Below are 21,054 nucleotides of genomic sequence, written 5' to 3'. Positions count from 1 at the left end.
AGAAATACAGGCAGGAATAGAGCGTGATTCGTAGAAAAGGAAGCTTTGTCCAGGCCACTTAGACCTGTCCGCTGGTCTAGAATAAAGAAACCACTGAGTGGGTCAGACTTGATAACTAGGATGGAGATCAGAAGACCTCAGTGAGGTAATTTCCTGAGTCTTCTCACCCTGTAAAAAATAGAACTCACAAGTACATCAAGATCTGTCTGGCCTCAAAACAAATGAAGGTTGATCAGAGAGCTAATTAAAACTTGATGTAGCCAAAAAGGGATCAATTGCATGTTCTTAAGCCTGGAAATGACTGGACAGAATGCAAAGAATGAGAGAATGTTTGAACTAAAAAAGCACTTAGAAATAATTTAGTCCATCAGTTTCTAACCTTTCTTGTTTCTTCTGACATTTTACAGAGGAGGAATTTGAAGCTGAGGAAGGTAAATTCACTTTGCAGCAGCTTCGTGATTGGCAAGTCTAAGAAACTGAGTGTATATGTTACTTATAACAAAATATCTGAAACTGGGTAATTTATAAAGAAATGAGATTTACTTCTGACAGTTTCAGAGCTGGGAAGTCCAAAGTCTGGGGAATACATCCGGTGAGGGCCTTTTACTTGGCGGGAACTCTCAGAGTTCCGTAGAGACTAGGGTGTCACATGGCAAGAGCGGGCTGAGCAGCAGAGCTAAGCTTCTCGCTTGCACTCCTTTTCAAGCCAACAGAGCCACACCCGTGACTCCATGAACGGATCAATCCATTCACCAGGGCACAGTCTTCTCAATCCAATCACCTCTTGAAGGCCCCATTTTCCAAATACCATAATTGGATTTCCCACTCTCTTAGCACTGTTACAAAGTGGTCGAGTTTCCAGTACATGAACTTTTGGGGGACACGTTTAACCTATTGTACCACATTTCTGGAATTGTTCCCACATGTACTCTCCATTGATTGACTTTGGGGTATTTCCGATGAAAACTTCCACAGAGACTCTCCTGTGTGTCATTTAGGCCAAGGCCTCCTGTTAAACTGCATTTCCTTTCAAGACATGGTTGTGAGAAACAGGGCAATAGCTGATTGGACATTAAGGAAGTGAAATCAAGGCTGCCGTCTGAGTTGGGCGGTTGGATGAACGGAGGTGGCGCCATTTGAGGCAGATTACAAGAGAAGCAGGTTTGGATGGGGAGGAAAAATATTGTGAGTTCAGTTTTAGATACATTGAAATCACAGTGCATGGCCAAGTTGGGGTGTCCAACAGGAAGTTGCATAACTGATCTCAAGAGAAAGGAACTATCTAGACGGCTCTTCCTTTTATTTTTAACCTTTCAAAATTCTCCCTAGTTTTTTTTCTATTATTGGTTATGAATATTCATGAGATACAGAGCTGATTGTCACCCCTCATACCCAAGATGTGAAGGCCAGATCCATACTGGCAGCATGCACCTTACCACAAATTGTGTTTGTACCCTATGTCCCCCAGCCAATTATCTCCCACTCCCCCTCGTCCTCCCCCTTTCCCCCGACTCCACTTTGTTTCCCAAGGTATGTTCTCTCCCTCTGCAAGTCCAATGCACCACTGTGATCTGTCTTTCTTTCTCTCTTAGCTCCCACTTATGAGTGAGTACATGAGGTATTTATCGCCCTCTGTGCTTTGCTTATTTCACTCAACATAAGTTTCTCCAGGCTCATCCATGTTGTTGCAAATGGGAGAATTTCATTCTTTTTTATGGCAGGGTAGTATTCCATGGTGTATACATACCACAGTTTCCTTATCCAATTATCCATCGATGGACATTTAGGTTGGTTCCATGTCTTGGCTATTGTAAACAGAGCTGCGATGAACATGGGAGTGCAGGTATCCCTTCAACATGATGATTTCCATTCCTCCAGATATACCCAGAAGTGGGATTGCTGGATCGTATGGAAGATCTATCTGTAGTTGTTTGAGAAACCTCCATACTGTTTTCCATAGTGGTTATACTAATTTACAGTCCCACCAACAGTGCGGGACTGTTCCCTTCCCTCCACACCCTCCTCAGCATTTGTTATTCACCAGCTTTTTTATTATAGCCAGTCTAACCGGGGTGAGGTGGCATCTCAATGTAGGAAAATTCTACCTAGTTTTCTAGATCTTTCCCACATCTATCTACTCTGTGAAGTGATCCCTAATTTGCTCCCCCTCCAGCTTTTCCCTGTGGGTGCCCATAGCACATTAGTGTGATCATTGTCTTCATGAATGTCTCTTCCACTAGTCCCCTTTAACTAACCAGCACCAAGGGGACACATAACATAGTGGTTAAAAAGCACAGTCTTTTGGTCCAAACTGCTTGGGTTCAACCAGAGCCCAATTTTTTTGACTTTGGGTGATTTATTTAAACTTTCAGTGACTCAGTCTCCTCCTCTGTAGCGTGAGGATGATAATCATGGCACTTAACCAATTGGGTAGCTGTGATGTTTCAGTGAGTGAAGGTATGAAAATGTCTCAGAGCAGTGCCTGACACACAGCGTGTGCAGGAACGGCAGGGGGCTCTTCCTTTTCGTTTTCCTTACTGTGCATCTTGTGCTTCCCGAGCTCCTTTTCCACCATGCAGGTCTCAGTATAGCATCTCTTCAAGTGAGTAAGTTCCTTAATTCAACATTTCTTTTTTCCTTTGGCTCAGCAAGAATCCTGTGCCCTCAACCAGTATTCCCTAGAGGCTGTGTCTGATGTTTGACATTTTAAACAGTTCCAGAAAAAAATCTATTTAAAAAATGTGCCAATTACAGACAAGGGAGTAAGAGTGGAATGAAATGTCCCCTTCACTGGCCTAAGAAAACCTCCAGGGAGTTCCCCGACCAGTCTTCACACTGAGTCACAATAACTTAATATTCACTTTGGTCAACAATGGCTGAAAAGTATCTTTTCTTTTTATTTTCTTTCTTTCTTTTTTTTTTTTTTTTGTTTGTTTTTTTGTTTCCCTAATCTTTCCTTACCAATTCTGATTGACTGAGATGGGGCTAAACTGGAAAGGGTTCTGAACCATAACTGGCATGTTTGTAGCTGCAAATTCGACAATAATACACTTGTTAAACTGAGGGAGAGGTACAAGTTGGCAGCTTCGTACAGATTTCATTTTCACTCTTCATCTGCTGACAGGAGCACTGCTTACCTGCCTTCTGTGCTTTGTCTCCTGGTGGGATTTAGAGCAAAGGGTGGTCTGCTCTGTCTGCATTGCTTTTGCTTACTCAGAAGTTCACCCCCTCTGGCTGCTGGGAGGTTTTAGCCTAGCCAGGTCTTGGGACCTAGGTGCGGTTTATCAAGGGTCAACTGGATAGCTTTCTGCTGGTGCTGATATGGTTGACAGCATGGTGCTGATAGAAAAATTTTGTGTCGTTTTGGATATTGGAGAGGTTGAGAGGGAGGACTGCGACATCACTAATGTTTGGAGTCAGACCTGGATTTGAATGGTGGTCCTGCTTCCTTGAGTGAGTGGCATCACTCCTCTTGCATTAGTTCTTCATCTCTGTAATGGGGATGTTATAACCTACTGCATTGGACAGTGTAAGGACTAGAAAAGTTGAGGCATTTTGACATTCAGTTATTGCCTGACCTGGGAAAGCCCTCAACAATAGTCTCTGTGAAAGGCCTCCCACTTTCTTAACAGCAGACAAACTTGCAGAGACTGGTCAATGGGCTTCTGCTAGTTAACACAGTACTTTGTGAAAATTATGAAAAGGTGCAACCTCCAGGTGGATACCACCTGTGCAGGACCCCTGGTTTGGACAGGTGTACTGGATAGATTACAGCCCCAGCTGGTCCCTGCAGGGTCCCTGCAGCCAGGTGGCCTTGTGCAGTACACAACTTCAACAGTTGTGCACAGTGACTCTGAAGATTGATAGCTGCACGGGACTTTACCGTGTTTTAGCTACATTGACCTCAGGAAAACAGAATCAAACACAGACTCATATGTTGTTGAAGGGATTTTAGGATGCAACCTATAAGCTACTTTTTCACTCTTATCTTCCACATCTTTTCCACAGAAACCTTTACTCCAAACAATGGGAATTTTTGTCACCACGAAGTTGCACTATGAACATGCCTTTACATGTGATGTTTTTCAGCTGAAATGCCTGGTTGACCATTGCGGGTAGTGTAGCATAGTGGCCGAGAGAAGAGCCAGACTGCCTGTGTTTGTATCTAGTATCTGGAGCTTATTACCTGTGGCATCTTGGCCATTACTTAATCTCCTTGTGTCCCAGTTTCTCATCTGTAACAACAGGGAGAATAATAGCACCTACCTTCCAGGATTATTGTAAGGATTTAAATGATGAACACATGCAAGGCACTGAGAATAGTACTGGGCACATAGCAAGTGCTCAGTTGACATTAGCTATCATTACTATCTCCATCCATTGCTGCCTCCCAAAATATTTTCTTTGTGTCCTTCATGAAGCGTTCATGGATGATCTCATCCAAAAGTGCACTCTCTCCCCTCTCTGACACATGCAGTGCTTACTATTGGTAACATTCAGAGAATGATCATTTTAGTGTGTATCATACTTTTCTACACCCCATTTAATAATGAGCTTCTAGGGATATTCTCCTTTATACCCTGTTTGCTGTTAGCTTCATGTCCTGCTCTAAACTCAATAGAGATTTGTTGGTTCGCTTTTTAGGACTGAGCTCTATTGGTTGCATACGACAGAAACCTAACTCACAGTAGCTGAGCCTGCAGAAATTTCCCAGCCTAAGGAACAACATGAATGACTAGATGATGAACTCAAAGTCTAGTAAATTTTCTCCCTCTCTGTTTCTTTCTCTCTCTCTCTCTCTCTCTTTTTTTTTTTTTTTTTTTTTGCTACTCTCTTTATGTTAGTGTCACCTTTCCAGGTCTGCCTTATCCATGAAACTGAAACCATGGTCTCTAACAACTACAGACACATATCTCTTCAGATGGGAAAGATGCTCTTATTTCAGATAGGCATAAAATTCTCAGGGAAGCATTCTGATTGGCCCATCTTGAACCACATTTTTATCCATTAACCAATCATTGTGATTACAAATAAGAGGTATGCAGATAGCAATTCGCATTAGAACTATGCATTATGGAGGGTGGAGATGTTTATGGAAGTAGCTTGGATGAAATGGAGAGATGGCGATGCCACTTGCTGAGCAGAGAACATGACAGGGCTGAGCTGGTATAGAAGGCAGGACACAGTAAGTTCAATTTTGTATACTCTGAGCTATAACTGTAAGTAGGACATTCAGGTGGATGAGTCTTAGAGCAGTTGACTCTATAAATTCAAAGCTCAGAGGAGAACTCATAACTAGAGATATAAATTTATGAGTCATAAGGATATAAGAGGTAGTTTAAAAATGTCCAAAGAGGATGGTTACTTTTAAGTAGTATGTAGTAAGTCATAGCAGGCTATCATTCTCATTGCATCAACTAGAAAAAAACTTAGTGAATTGCAAAGCTCATATTTCTAAAGACCTATGAGACCTATGAAAGTAAAAAGGAGTAGATGAATGAGAACTCCAGAGGGAGAAGGAAGAGCTTTTTCTAGGTGAGCTGACAGTTGCCACACATGTATTCCCCCAGGGTCCGGCCATTCCAGATGCAGGCTGAGGATCAGGCTCGGCACACACAGATGGATTCACCTGGGGAGAGAGAAGCCAACAGAGTATGTGGAAGTTATGCAGGGCTGGTACAATAGACTGGAAGCCAGAACTTGCCTCTAAAGACAGGCTAATATTTCCCATGGGGGAAACTATTAAAAATATAAGATTAATAGAAATACAAGGGTCTACCCTGAGAAATTGTCCAAGATTTTTATTGTGAAAAGTATAAAACATAACATGAAAGTTATTAAACAAGATCTAAACACTAGGAGAGAGATACTATGCCAATGGGCAGACAAACTCAATGTCATAAATATGTCAATTCTTTCCAAATTTATCTATAAGTTCACCAAAATTCCAATCAACTTCCCAGAAAGAATTTTCATAGAGCCTGATAGACTGATTCTAATAATCGTAAGGGAGAACCAAGCACCAATTATTAGTCATGACACTCCTGAAGAGAGAGAATCAGGCAGAGGGACTCATCCTGCCAGATATCAAGACTCATTGTGAAACTCTAGTAATTAATAATATGTGATATTGGTGCAAAAGAGACAAATACTTAAAGAGAGCAAAATAAATTGTCCATAAACAAACCCTTATCTATATGGAGTCATGATATGTGATGGAGCTGATGTTTCAGATCGATGGAAATAATGGTCTATCGTTCAATATATGTTAATAATTGTGTATCCATATAGAAAAGTGGTAATGGATCTTTAATGCATATCACACATAAAAATTATTTACAGATGGATCTAAGAATTAAATGTGAAAGAAAACGTTAAAAATTATCAGAAAACAGTATAAGAGAATGTTTTACTGATCTCAGGGTAGAATGGGATAAAGTTTGACTATCTTGACAACATTAAATTTAAGAATTTCTACTCATCAAAAAATACCACAAAAACAAGTCACAAAGTTGGACTAGATATTTGCGATATACATAACCAAGGAAGAATCAGCATTCAGCATGTACAAGTATACTGAATGCCTATAAAACAACACAAAAAGGCAAGCCACAAAATAGAAAAAGAGCAAAAGACAAAATCAGGCATTTAGCAGAACATGAAACATGATTGGCCAATAAATATATGACAAAAGGTTCCCAACTTTATTAATAATCAAGGAAAGGTAAAATACATATTTTAAATGGAAAAAGTTTAATAATATCAAAGATGTAAAACAATAGGAATTCTTATTAAATTCATATTAGAGGGAGTGAAAATTGGAACAGCTGCTTTGGCAACTGGGCACTACTTAGTGAAATTGAACATGTGCATGCCCTGTTACCAAAACTTTACAACTAGGAGTATATGCTACATAAATGCATATTTATGAGTACTAGGAGGCACATAAAGAATGTTTATCTCAGCATTGTTTTTAAAAATTGCAAATAATAGAGCTTGAATATCTGTCTACTATGAAATGGATAAATAAATTGTGCTTCACTCATCCAACATAAATAAATGAGCAGTGAACATAGCTTAACTACAGCTACAAGCATCAACATGGATAAATTTCAAAACCAGTGTCGAGGGGATAAAAATGAGTTGCAGAAGAATATATTCAGTTTGATGACATCTATTCAATTTTCAAAAACAAGCAAAACTAAATAATGCATAGTGTAAGAACACATGCCTTTCTTGTAAAATTATCAAGAAAAGCAATCAAATTGATTTTTAAGAACTTGGGGCAATTGATACCTCTAGGAGGAAAGCATGGGAATAAAATCAGAGAAAAGCCCAGGGACCATCAGTGTTACTGGCAATAGTCTACTTTTTAATCTGGGGAGTGAGTACATGAGATTCATGTTATTTTTATTTTTTTAAAAATTTTAAGCTTTTTTATTCATCAGTTCTTTATTCAACAAGTGCTTATTTTTTGTTTGTTTTATTTTTATTCTTTAAACTTTACAAATATATTAGGTCACTCCTTTGCATCTATGACACATTTCTCAATAAAAAGCATTTTAAAAAGAGTTAATGAGGGGATCAGAAGTGATGTCTCAAGGGTGCAGGGCTCCTTCTGGGGTGATGAAAATGTCCTAAAATTCATCGTGGTGATGTTTGTACAACTCTGTGAATATACTAAAAGCCATTAAATTGTAGACTTTAAATGAGTGATGTGTATATGAATTACGTGTCAATAGTGCTGTTTAAAAAAGAAGTGCTTCTTACTGCCATTCTGTGACCATGGTAAGAACTAGTTCCGGGATGCAGCTAACATTGGAGAATACAGCTGAGACACAAAACAGGCAAGGTTATATCACTGAGCTACTGGATTAGCCCACCCTGAGACCTGCCCGTTTTCAGTCTTTACTATCACATGAGCCAGCAATATCCTTTATTGTTTAATCTAGTTTATGGCAAGTCTTCTATTACTTGCAATTTTAAAAGCCCTTACTGCTTCATGGAGTTAATATTTGCCATATCTTTTTTTTGGGGGGGGGCACTACAAGGTTCCAAGGTAATTGCAGTAACACATATGCAAGAGCATAATAAGTGTAACTTTTTTTTCTTTCCTATAAATATTGGGTGGGAGCAAGGAGTAAAGATGGGATCAGAAAATGACTGGGAGCAATGGAAAGACTGGGATTTGGATCCCTCTTCTAGTCATGGTGCTGTCATTGACTTTATTAAAACCACCCTGAGCAAATCACTGTGTATCTCTGAGAGTCTGTCTCCCCAGCTATAAAAAGATCACTTAAATCATGTCTAAAGTCATTAGATTTATTGATATATAAGTTGAAGGTAAGACTCATGTCTTATTAATATATTAACAACTAACATTTATTGTGCACATGAGTTGCACCACACACCGTGCTAAATGTTCAACACACAATATCTCATTTAATTGTCACAACAACTATAGTTGTTCCCATGTCACATGTAAAAAAACTGGGGTTACTGGAGTTAACACACCATAGGTTATAGCTGTGTAGTAGAACATGGGTTCAAACTTACCTCTTTCTGGATCCAGAGCAAGTACTTTTAACTACTAAGTAAGGTGTGGTTTTATTTGTTCATTCAACAAGACTTATGGAGACCTGTGCTATGCCAGGCCCTGATTTAAAACATGAGGATAGAGAGATGAGCATTTAAGTTAAATGATGTAAAACTCTAGACAGAGAAATAGTCTAGAAAAAAAATATGTTATTATATATTCATGTCCTGTATCCTCAACACAGCAGACACTTAAATATATTTAACAAAAAATGAATAAGTGAAAGACTATAAAAATGAATATATGACAATGAAAAGTTTCTAAAAATGTAGTCAAATTTCTAAGATGAAACTCACTCTAGAAAGAGTAAAAGGATACTTCAGAGCCAGGGGCTCTAATATGAGTCTTTTCGTGGCTTTCGTGGCTTCTCTGGCTTTCCACCCAAGTCCACTGCAGCTCTGTTGCCAGGAATGCTTCCTGGAGTAAGCAGGGCCTCGAATGTGTGACTCAGTGGGTTCCAAGATGCCTCGAAGGCTCCATCTTCCCCTTCAAAAAGCCAAAGGAGGGATGGAGGAAAGCAAGTAGTCACTGCAGTCTGTTCTTCCAAAACACATTTCATTGGCACGAATCATCTCATATGCAATTAGAGTAATGTCTGTGTAATGTGGAAATCATGTTACTTCATTGACAGTTTTTTCCAGCACATTATTACTTAGATGTGATCAGGAGCAAGTCTTCCCATAACTAAGGAATATCCTGGAACAGAAGACAAAATGTCTTTAAATACATGTAATGGCTAGTTTGAAGGCTTCAAGAACTACTGTGCTTTCCACACTTTAAGCTTCTAGAGAGTCCTGGAAGACTTTTCCCCCTGTATGAAATCAATGGAATCAGGAAGAAGGCTACATCCTGGGTCATATTTTTAATTTTGATAAAATTGGTAAGCAAAGGATATATAAGAAGCAAGGTGTGAAGCTGCTGAGGATTGACTATGACCTCGATGCATTCACTGGCAAAAGTTAACTCTTTTAGTATTTATGTTAGGACTGTTATTGTTTTTTTGAATGCTCTGGTTACAAACAGTTTTGAATGATCTTCCCCAGTCCTGTGAACCCTTTTATTTCTAGCGTGCAATTTTACAACTGCAAGGAAGTAGAGCAGAAATGTTTTCGTGAATGTTTAATTTGTATGTGTCCCAGATGCCAGCTGGGGTCTTCCCACCTCTTGTCTAAATATAATGTTTTGGCCTCCATCCTAATCTCTGGAAATTCAAAGGCCTGTCTCATATTTCTGATGATTCTCAGGAGCTTATATGTCTCATAGCTGCCTCTGGCACTGGTCTTTGGCTTCCTTGCTTTATGGGATATCTTGCCCTCTCGTACTTGGTGTCTCAGTTACATACACTGTCGACCTAGATAGAAAACTCAGCCACCTACACACACATGTACTCCCACACAATAGGCTTATCTTAATCTGTGTTTGTGTTGGTTGACTCTACTGAAGGCATGTATGTAAGAGAAGAAAGTAGGGGCACAGTTGATATCTCAGGCACATCACTTCAAATTGCATGTCTGCCAGCTGTGTTCATAGAAGTGTTTAGCCTCAAAATCAACAGGGATTTGTTTCACCTGCCACCCACCTGAGACAGCATGTCAGCTTCAGGCAGTATTGGCAGTTCTTTCCTCCTTCCTCTTTTTCTCTGTTCCTTCATTCTCTTTGTCATCTGTCCCTTCCTAGGAACAAAAGTGTTCCTCTCCTATGTATTCTTTTTAATCTCATGCAGAATGGCTTGTGTTTTCTTTGTTGCCAGAGCTCCTGGTAACACCCATGCTTTCAGAGTCCTACCTTCTACCCCAAGAAACTTACTAAGGTATTTTCTTTAAAAAAAAAATAAAATAAATTCCTCCTTGAGAAAAATTCTGGTACCAGCAGTTACGAAAACACATTTTCACTCTCACTCCACTTCAAAGACTTGCCTCCTAGGAATTATACAAAAGACTGGATCAAGTGGCGTCAACTCAGAACAGAGCCCACATGGTCCAGGGCACTTTCCTTTTTGCCCTGAACTGGGTTGCAGCCTCCATGCTCTTTCTCTTGCTGCTGCCAACCCCAAAGTCTTGTGTTGAGATGGCAACATCATAAGATGGTAGAGTCTCTGCGGACCTGGTGCCCGAGGGTTTTCAGGGGCAGAGCCTCCCTGCAGATCAGCACAGCAGACAGAGCAGGGGCAGAAATAAAATGTCATTGATCTGAGTGGTGGGTTTTTTGTTCTGCTTTCTTGCTTACAACTCAACCTGGCCCAACCTGTCAGAAACATGTCACTTGGCAGCCACAACTCTGCTTCTTTTCTGTGTTTGCATAAGTTGCTACATGGCAAGCTCCTTTATTCTACATGATTTTCATTGGATGTTAAGAGTTTGCAAGAATAAACATTTTCTCCATTTATACCTATGCTTGGCCATTGCATTCCCTATTTCTACTATTCTCCATCTGCCTACAAAAGCATCATTTGCTTCTCCAAAAAGTATTTGCTTCTCATCTATGGAAGCTTGAAATTGTGCTAGGCCCTGGGGATTTAAAAGAAAACATGATAAATATTCTTGGAAGGGTCTAGTGTCACTTCAGTGCCTGTTGAAGATTTTCAATTCATTGGTTGATTCACTCATTATTCAAACTCTATTCAGTCTTTGATGTGCCATGCTAAGCACTCAACATTCAACAGTAAACAAGGCAGACACACTCTCTGAACCTCCTGGATCTTGAAGTCTAGGGACAAATGCAGATATTGAACAAATAACTCCATATGTCAAGAGTTCAGTAAAGGAAAATCATAGTAATAACAATAACTGATAACTATGGAATTCTTATTCTATATCAGGGGCTGTCTGTATGAATTTTATGTTATAACTTATGTTATCCTCATAACATTACTCTCCCAAATTAATATTAAAAGTGATGCTGAAGCACAGAGAGGTCAAGTAACTTGCCCAAAGTCCACAGCTCGTAAGTGGTTGGCTACGTGTGCAAATCCAGGCCAGGGAAATCCAGCCGTGCCCTCTCTCTTAATCACTCCACTCTCACAAAATCTGATGGTCAGGGAGACTTCCTGGAGGAAGTGATATTTTAACTGAGACCACAAGCCTGGGGTGGGTAGAGAGGCTGAGGTAGAGCACATTTCGAGGATGGGAGGGCAGCGCACTTGAGAGACTCTGGGGGAAGTTCAGAAGTCCTGGAGCAAGACAGTGCCTCTCCTGCTGGCCACCTCTCACTGTCCCGCTGCCTCCACACCCCTGATGCCAGCTCCATGAAGGGCTCTGTGGCATAACACCCCTTCCAGCCCTGGTCTTGACTGCACGGGTAAAATTTACTTAAGAAAGAAGGTTGTGAGTCGTCACACCTCTGAGTCAGTCAGATGAAGCTCTCCTGGTCCCAGTTCACTTCTTCTAGCAAGAGCGAGATTTGCTGGAGGCACCAGGGGAATTTGTGGAATATGGTGTAATTACTGAGGTGACATCAAGTCTTTTCTTTGAAAGAGCCGTCCCCAGAGGGGCTCCCAAGCTTGTGACTTGAAGTGTAGAGAACGACTTGTTGTTTCCACTTCAGTGGATATGTGATAGTTTTGTGGGCCTGTGGGAAAGAGCTTGAGAGTTAGAAAGAGCAGAAAAAGGCAAAAGAGGTCTCTTTTTTACTTCTTTTTGAATTGGAGAGAAATTTGTGATAAGCCAAAGAAGGGATGAACAGAACAGAGCAAGACTCTGTCCACTTCCTGCCCATTTCCCCTTCTTCCTCCCCTGACCCCATTTCCTCAGTCTTGTCCATCAGTCAAGCAACACCTTGGAGACTAAAGGGAGCCTGCGCTTCTTGCTTCTCAGACCCTGGGCAGCTGCAGATCATCAGGGCTGTGCAATTTTATAGCATTCTTGAGTGTGATGTGATCATGTCTGCACTGCAACACTTAGACTCTCCTTATTTGTTGAATCACCTCCACGTGCAAACATTCATGTATTCACGCTTGCATCGATTCTGTGGATGTGTTTTGAAGTCAGTTCCTCAATCAGATCTCAGCTGGGTATCACTTTTAAACTGTTTGACTTCGAGCAAGTCATATACCTTTCTGAGCTTCCGTTTGAAATGGAAAAAATAAGCATAACCATCCAGATTTTGGAGAGAATTACATTACATAATTTATATACTTGACCTGGTAGGTATTACTAACATTATAGTTATTATTATGACTAAGTGCTAGGTTTTAAGATAGTCATGAATTGAACAAATAATTGAGCAACTACTTTTGGCCAGTGCTGCACTATGCTAGGTCCCTCAAAAAAGAGAAAAAAAAAATGGTTTCTACTCTTCTTTAGAAGCCCCTTGTCTAAAGAGAGAGATAGACTAGTATGTGGCAAAGACATTGAAGAGAATCACAAGGATTGATTCGAGCCAGGTGAATGAGATAAGCCCGGAAATGGCAGAGAGGGGGAAGAGTGAGGCAGAAAGCCAAGGGAGGAGCCTGGTGTCGGGGTGAGCTCTTGGAGGGGCACTTTTCTCTGGGGAGGGCACTGAATTTCCTCCATAGAATGAGGTAAAAACGCTCAGAGAATGGTGCAAGTGTCTGATAAATCAGAATTGTTCTGGTGCTTGCGTTTAACCCTTTTGGAGGGCTTGCTTTAACTGCATGGTAAGAAAAAGGTCAGAAAAGGAGGTAAAGAGCATCTGCAGATCCGATGTATGCATCCAAGGATCATGCCGGAGGCATAACTTGACGTCTTGCATGGAAACTTTGTGACATGGCCTCAGGTACCACGAGGGCAGAACAGTAGCATCTTCAACAGCATTGGTTCTAGGCTGGGAGGACAAAGCCATAGGGCTCCTGCCTTGGGATAAATGAGCCCCCCAAACTTAATCCCCACTGTAAGTGCTGAGGATGGGAAATTCTATTATGGTCATTGAAAGGTGGGGCCTTGAAGAGGTGGTTGGATTGTAGGACCTTGTTGTAGTGAATGGATTAATAATGGTGGTCAGGGGCGTGGTTCTGAGGGCTTTATAAAGAGAGTGAATGAGGTTAGTCTCTCTCTGCTTCTGCCATCTCACAATGTGAGACCCTTGGGTCACTGTTACCAACACCAAGACCCTCACCAGATGTGTTCCCTGGACTGGGGACTTCCCAGCCTCTGAAACTGTAAGCAATAAATTGTTTTCTTTATAAATCACCCAGTTCCGGGTATTTTGTTATAAGCAACAGAAATGGATTAATACAGGCCTTGGCGGTGATGCCAAGTCCACAGACAGTTCGGGTGCATGGCGTTCAGCCTCGCTCAGTATGTGGGAATCAAGAGAGCATGGGCACAGAGGGGCGTCTTTCTTGGGACCCCTCAGGAATTCTTTTTCCATTTCTTAAGCCATGTAGGCATTCCATTCATCCATTCACACACTCGTCCATCCAGTAGACAGCATAGTGGTTGGTTAAAGGTCAGAGGGAGGCACAGGGATGGAGTCAGTTTTCCGTTTGTAGAACATCCACAGGTGGGTGCTGAGCTATGGAAAATACATTCACTGTTATCTTTGGGATGACAATCCTATAAAGAGGTAACTACACCACACAGTGAAACGGGTGCTGTAATCAAGGTATGTACAAAGAAGACTGGATGACTTATTTAACCCGTGGAAGAGCAAGAATCCAGGATTAATTCAAAAACAAGGGGATATTTAAGCTGCTGCTTGAAGGAAAAATTTAAATTTGCTTGGTGAAGTTTGATATATTGCTGGCAGCAGAAACAAGTATGAAGGCATGAGGGTGTGAAAGAGAAAGGCACATTTGGAGAACTGTGCACATTTTGGTAATAAGGGAGTTTACAATGCTTCGGAGGATATAGAGAGAAAAAGAATTGAGAAGAAAGTCAAATATTGGAAGCCTTATGACCTAGTCTAAGAAACTTAGATTTAATCATAAAAATAATGGAACTGAGGTTGCAAAGAAAAAAACAGAGATCCCTTCTTCTGAAGGGCCCACAGCTGAGTGGGAAAGAGAGACATCGATGTTGTACAGGAGATTCATGTGGCCAGGATGACCACAGCCCCTGTGTGGCTAGGCCAGTCCCCTTAGGCTCCCGAGCCCTGCCCTTCTTTAGCTGATTCTCAAAGCTTTTTTATGATTCTCAAATCAAACTACAAAAACAATTGTAAGTTGTAGAGATTTTAGAAAAGGTGTTATGAGTTGCCCAAGGTGCAAGAAAACTTCATGCAACTTTTTCATTAAGCATTTCTTTTTTTAATGTATGTTTTTCATTGTCATAAATATTCACATATTTATGGGGTACAGTTTGTTGTTTCAATACCTGAATATATCGTGTAATGACCTAATCACAATAGTTAGCATATTTGTCACTTAAACATTTTTCATTTCTTTGTAGTTATGACATTCAAGACCTCTTTTCTGGCTATCTGGAACTATACAATACAACATTATTAGCTATTGTCCCCCTAGGGCACCAGAACTTATTCTTCCTGTCTGACAATAATGTTGTAACTTTGTACCCATCTACCAACCTTTCCTGGCTCCCCTGCCTGTTCCCTTTCCCTGCCTCTGGTAATCACTATTCTATTCTCTATTTCTATTTTTTCCCTCCTCTTTTCAATTTATTTTTCTTAATTGACCCATGATAATTGTATATGTTGATGGAGTACAATATGATATTTGGGTACATTCATACTGTGTGCAATGATCATATCAGGGTAATTAGTCTTTTCATCTCCTCAAACATTTGTCACTTCTTTGTGTTAGGAACATTCAATCTACTTGCCATTTCTGATACCTTTCTCTGGCCTCTTCTTTCTCTATCCAGCTTTTTCATATCCCTTTCATTTCTAGGTACATTTCAATTCTTCTTCTTGTCTTGCCTTATCACACAGTGCAAAAGAGTCAAGTAGTTTTTCCAGTTGTTACAAACTCATCTGCCTTTGAAGTTCAGGCAGTTAAAATAACTGAGTGGAGTGGGGTGGGTTTAAAGCAATAGGGATTGGTGGTGACTGGGAAAAGCTACAGGGCATAGTCCTTGTCTAAGAGAACAACAGCAATTCAACTCCATTGGATTGTTACATTTTGAAAATGCTTGCTCAGTATTGTCAGTTCCATTTTTTCATGGGAAGAAGTTTAGACTAACTCTTCAGCTTGATTTTCATTGTCAATGTTGCCAATTAATTTGTTCTTTTAAAAATATTATGTGGGCTAAACAGGCATATCTGAAGGCTGCATTAGGCCACTAGCCTTCCAGATTGTAAACTCTGAGTTAGTTCACCCTGGCACTTCATGGAGCTTGCCCTCAGGCCTTCAATTTATCCTGTTGTGTTTGCTCTAGAAATTAGTGCACTGACTGCGTTGCAGACAGTGGATTGCAGCAGAGAATTTTGAAAGTAGAAAGACATGCTATGAGGCTTGCCTATGATCCAGATGAGAGAACACCCAAGAGAACACCTGTGTCAGGCTCTGGACAGGGTATAATGAGCCAATATACCTGAGTGACTGGAGGAAAGAGCCCTGGGATGTAGTTCCAGCTCCATTTCTTACCTTGCAAGGTTGTTGGAGATGATGTTCACGAAAAACTTACTCTGACACATGATAAAATGAAAATGAAGATTTTATTTAAAACTATTGCAATAGGTGTCAAGACTATTGCAATAGGGGAGAGAGATCTGGCTCAACTGTGAATATAGCAAAGACAGCTGGGAGTTTATAGCCACAAGTAAAGTGAGGAGGTCAATGGGTGAAAAATCACTGAGAAGACATCAAAGGTAGGGGGATTCTTGCTAAATTGACTTCAGAGGATTCTTGTTGAAGGCAGGCCAAGAATTTAGACATCAAAGGTGGGAGATGAAAAACTTCACCAGATATCAAGGGCGATCAGATATCAAGAGTAAGGGATCAGGTATCAGGGTTGGGGGATTCTTGCTAAAACTGGGCTATGCAGGCCTGGCAAGGACAGGGCAGGGTCCATGGTTGAGATCTAGTTGAGAAGAGAGCTCAGAGGAACCTGATGAAAGTTTGGTCACAGAGAGAGTCTTTGTCAGTGAAAAGTAGCTCAGGTGTCTTAGTCAGTTTAGGCTGCTGTAACAGAATACCATAGACTGGGGGTCTTAAACAACAGAAATTTATTTCTCATAGTTCTGGAAGCTGGGAATTCCAAGGTCAAGGTGCTGGCAGATCGAGTGTCTGGGGAGGGCTCGCATCCTGGTTTGCAAATGGCCACCTTCTCCTTGTGTCCTCACATGGGGAAGAACAGAGCAAGCTGGCTCTCTGACCTCTTCTTTCAAGGGCACTAATCTCATTCATGAGGGCTTCACCCTCATGACCTCATTACCTCCCAAAAGCCTCATCTTCTAATACCATAACAATGGGGATTAGATCTCAACACATGAATTTCGCCAGGGCACAAACATTCGGTCCATAACACTGGACTGAACATCTATGGAACAAGGGAGTTTCTCTAGGATGGCTTTCTCTGATATTATCACTAAAATCCTAATTCAGTGAACCCTCCTTGGTGTCTCTGAGGCTGAGCTCCAGGTTGCCTGCTTTGGTCTACGTCAGCATTTCACCAGCAGCAGCGTATTCCCCGCACTCCCCTGCCAGTAGAGCCCCCTGGAAGCAGGTTGGCTTTGCAGCAGTCCCTGATCAGTCTTTTGGTTGGTGTCCACACTGGCTGCAGAGTGGAGTCACCCTCTTTTCTCAGTTTCTCCCAAAGAAGTATTCCCTCCTCTTTTAAAAAAGACTTTTTACTGCTTATCTGTTTGCATAAAAAAATCAAATGAAAATATTCTCATGTTTCTACTCCTCATAGTTCTATACGACTTTCTAACTGAGATGATAACTTCACGTCCTTGCCTATATTCCTGAGGAAGACATCACGAATTTTCTCACCTTTTAGATTTGACTTTAGACAAGGCCACATCGACCCCTATATTCCTTTACAATGACCCCCTTTCCAAAATTTTATTTTAATGAGCCAGTCCAGGGAAAAACAGAGGTTCTCCTTCTTAATTTGATTCTTCACGACTATGGAAACTTTCAGATTAGGACCACCTCCCCACCCCCATGTCACTGAGTCTTTTCTTCCTTTCCTACGTACTGTGTTCACAGTCTTTCTGAGGTCAGGTTCATTTTAATCTTCCTCTTGGCTTATATACCACTCAGCACACAAAAAAAGTCAAATAGTTTACCAGTTGTTACATGCTCATATGCCTTCAAAGATCAGGCAGTTAAAATAACTAAAGTTATGGGCCGACCCCGTGGCGCACTCGGGAGAGTGCGGTGCTGGCTGGGAGCGCGGCGATGCTCCCGCCGCGGGTTCGGATCCTATATAAGGATGGCCGGTGCGCTCACTGGCTGAGTGCGGTGCGGCCGGTCACAAAAAAAATGACAAAAAAAAATAAAAATAAAAATAAAAAATAACTAAAGTTATGGTTGGTAATCAAGAAACAGATAGGAAGCAATAAAATGGAGTTTGTTTTAAGAAGCTCTCAACATCCAGGTCAGTACCCACCTAGTTCTAAGGTCCATGAAGAGAGTAACAATGTCTCTTCTGCCTGTCATTATATCCTCCCAGTGCCTAGCCCATTATCTGACCAATTGTAGGAACTCAATAAATATTTGTTAAACAAAAAATAGCAGTTGGAAATCACTCAAGGAACAGAGGCATTAAGAATATAGATTTCCACGAATTCTAGTTTTACATATGAATCTGTCTCTCTGATTAGATTTAAGTTTATGTGGTCAAGACCTCTGTCTTTACAGGAAAGATAATGACAGCTTGCACTATGTAGCACTGCACAGTATAAATCATTTTCTCTTTTACCCCTTACCATATAGCCTTAGGCTTTATTATAGTTATTTACAGATGAGGAAGCTAAGGCCCCAAAAGGTGAAATAATTTATGCAGTTCCTAGAGTTTGTAATCTGGAGAGTCTGGATTTGAACCTGACTTTGTTCACCTACAGCACATTATAACAAACACCCATTCTTTTATGCCATGTGCTGGTCACCCTGGTTATCTTGAGTTGAATCTGTGATTTTATACAGTAGAGGAAGGTGCAAAGCCAAGTTGACCTTTGTTCAGGCCCAGCTTTGCTGCTCTAAGGACCTTATATCTTTCTAAAAGTAGGGGATGGGGGTAGGGAGCAGGAGGCAGAACTCATGTCACTGTCCTGAAACACTGATATTGTTTTCCCATTGCTGCATATTAAATTTCTGTTTGGTTGTACCAGATTGAATAAAATTTATCTCTCCAAGCCTATGACCATAAAATTTTATCTCCCTAAGTGGCCTTCTTCTTATATTTCCTCTCGTTAAAATATTCAGGAATAATAGATGCAGTGGTTTCAAGGATAATTGATTTTGACTTCTTGTTGGAAATTATGGTCTTCCCTGGGGCCTAAGCTTCATTGATTCATTCAACAAATATTTGTTAAGCACCTTCTATAAGATAAGTCCCCTGCTATAATTTTACACTCTTGAACACAGGCTTAAATATGGGCTCTATCATTTATTGTTGGCCAATGTCACCCATTTATTCATCGTATGGTTATTAGGTATCATCTGTGTATAAAGCAGTGTGCACACATTGTAAACAGATATGGCAACCAAATTTAATGGTCACAAGGTGTGGGAGAAATAGGTTTTTAGATGTCCCTTTTTAGATGTCTAGTTAGCTTACAAAAGTTTCTCTTGTTTCTACACTGATGTTTGGGGTGGTGGGACAGTGTGAGTTGGGGAGTTCCTTCTGATCAAAAGAAAGATGTTCTCCCAATCCTTGAAGGTCACACAAGGGTTAGTCACTGAGTACACCAAGGTCAGTGTTCAGGAGGGTGCTGTTGGAGGGATCTGGGGTCTGGCCCACAGCAGGTGTTCTCTAAGTAGGAATGCCAAGGATTCTGTTGAGGTATGGCTCTTGAGCTATTAAATTCCAGACTTGGTGACTGAGTAATCCTCCTGTTGTTGTACCATGTAGGTCAAATTTTCCCCATTTATGTCTATGAATATAAAATATGAGGTGAAATAAATATTAATATCTTAACAGTTATATCTATTCTACACCACCCCTTTAAAATCCCCAGGGAGCATGTTAGAGTAACTATAGATGGTTGGAAAACTGATTTCTAAGGAGAACAGTTCAAACTCAGGAAGACCAACTCTAGGGCATATTATCCAAATGAGAATTCCAAAAGGATGGGGGAATGTCTCAGTGTCACACCCTTTTAATGCAGAAGACAAACAGACTGGTTTCTTCTATCCTGGAGAACTCTTTCCTCAGAAAGTTTAGACAGAACAAGTTTGATGTGTTGGGGCAAATGTTCACAAAAAAAAAAAAAAAAAGAACTCTCTCCTTGTCCAATGTGCATGGTTTTAATCTTTACAAAGCTGTTATTCTGGTGGGGGAGACAGATAAGCAGAGAAGTTCCAGATATTGTATGGCAGGACAAGAGCTGGGTGTGTGGAAACACATTTAGGGGGCTAGCTGGAGCTAAAAGTAGAGAAGCAAGCATGGCTTGGATCATGCCGGGCTCTATAAGCTGTGTTTCTTCTGACATTGACTCTGGGCTTAGTCATGTGACTTGATTTGTTCGGGCCAATGGAATGGTAGCAAAGGCTTGAAAATCCACTTGCACATCGGGCTTACTTTCCTTTTGTTGCTGCTTTGGGGACGTAGCCACCATATGAAGAAATCCAGACTAACAATCTGGATGATGAGAGATTGGGGCCCACTTGCCTCCATCATCCCAGAAAATAATCAGACATCCAGGGCCAGTGACCCTTGGCTGATCTACCAACTGAATACAAATACATCAGTGAGCCTGGCCGACACCATGTGGAGCAGCAATGATCCTTCCCAGCTGAGCCCTTTCCAAGTTGCCAACCCACAGAATCATGAGCAAATAAATAAATGGTGGTTGTTGTAAGCCACTAAGTTTTGGGGTACTTTCTTATGTGGTAACAGAAAATAATACAACCCCCATCTCCACCAAGTTCCTAAGGGAGCAAAACATGAAAGATCCAATACAAGAATGTATCAAAGTTCCAGTTTATCATTAGTGGACCTGCATCCAGTAACCCAATGTACAGATCTATGATAAAAGCTGTATTGAGCTATTGGTCTTAGCCTTGAAGCTCCAAGTGAGATTCTAGGTCCCTCTGAATCAAAATCTTAGGAGCAGCATGTTTTGAGTTGCCTGTGGTGGGAAAGATAAAGACGGCTGGATCCTGAAAACAGTCTGACTCAATATAGAGTAGAGAAGGAGATACAGAAAAGAGAGTGGTTGCTGGGTACCCTGACACTAGAGAAGGATGCAAAGCCAACGACACGGATGCTAACTAATTAGATTAGCAGCTCTTTCTTTGGGAGGACTGAGCCAGAGTTAGGGAAACGGTGATCAGCAAGGATAGGGAGAGGGCAGAATTGTTTCCTTCTACAAAAGAGGCACTGAGAAAACATTGGTGGAGTGCTGAATATCCATCCCTGTTCTTAAGGAGC

This window comes from Cynocephalus volans, chromosome 12 (genome assembly GCF_027409185.1).
Source record: "Cynocephalus volans isolate mCynVol1 chromosome 12, mCynVol1.pri, whole genome shotgun sequence".
Lineage (NCBI taxonomy): Eukaryota > Metazoa > Chordata > Mammalia > Dermoptera > Cynocephalidae > Cynocephalus > Cynocephalus volans.
This window is presented reverse-complemented; position numbering follows the sequence as displayed.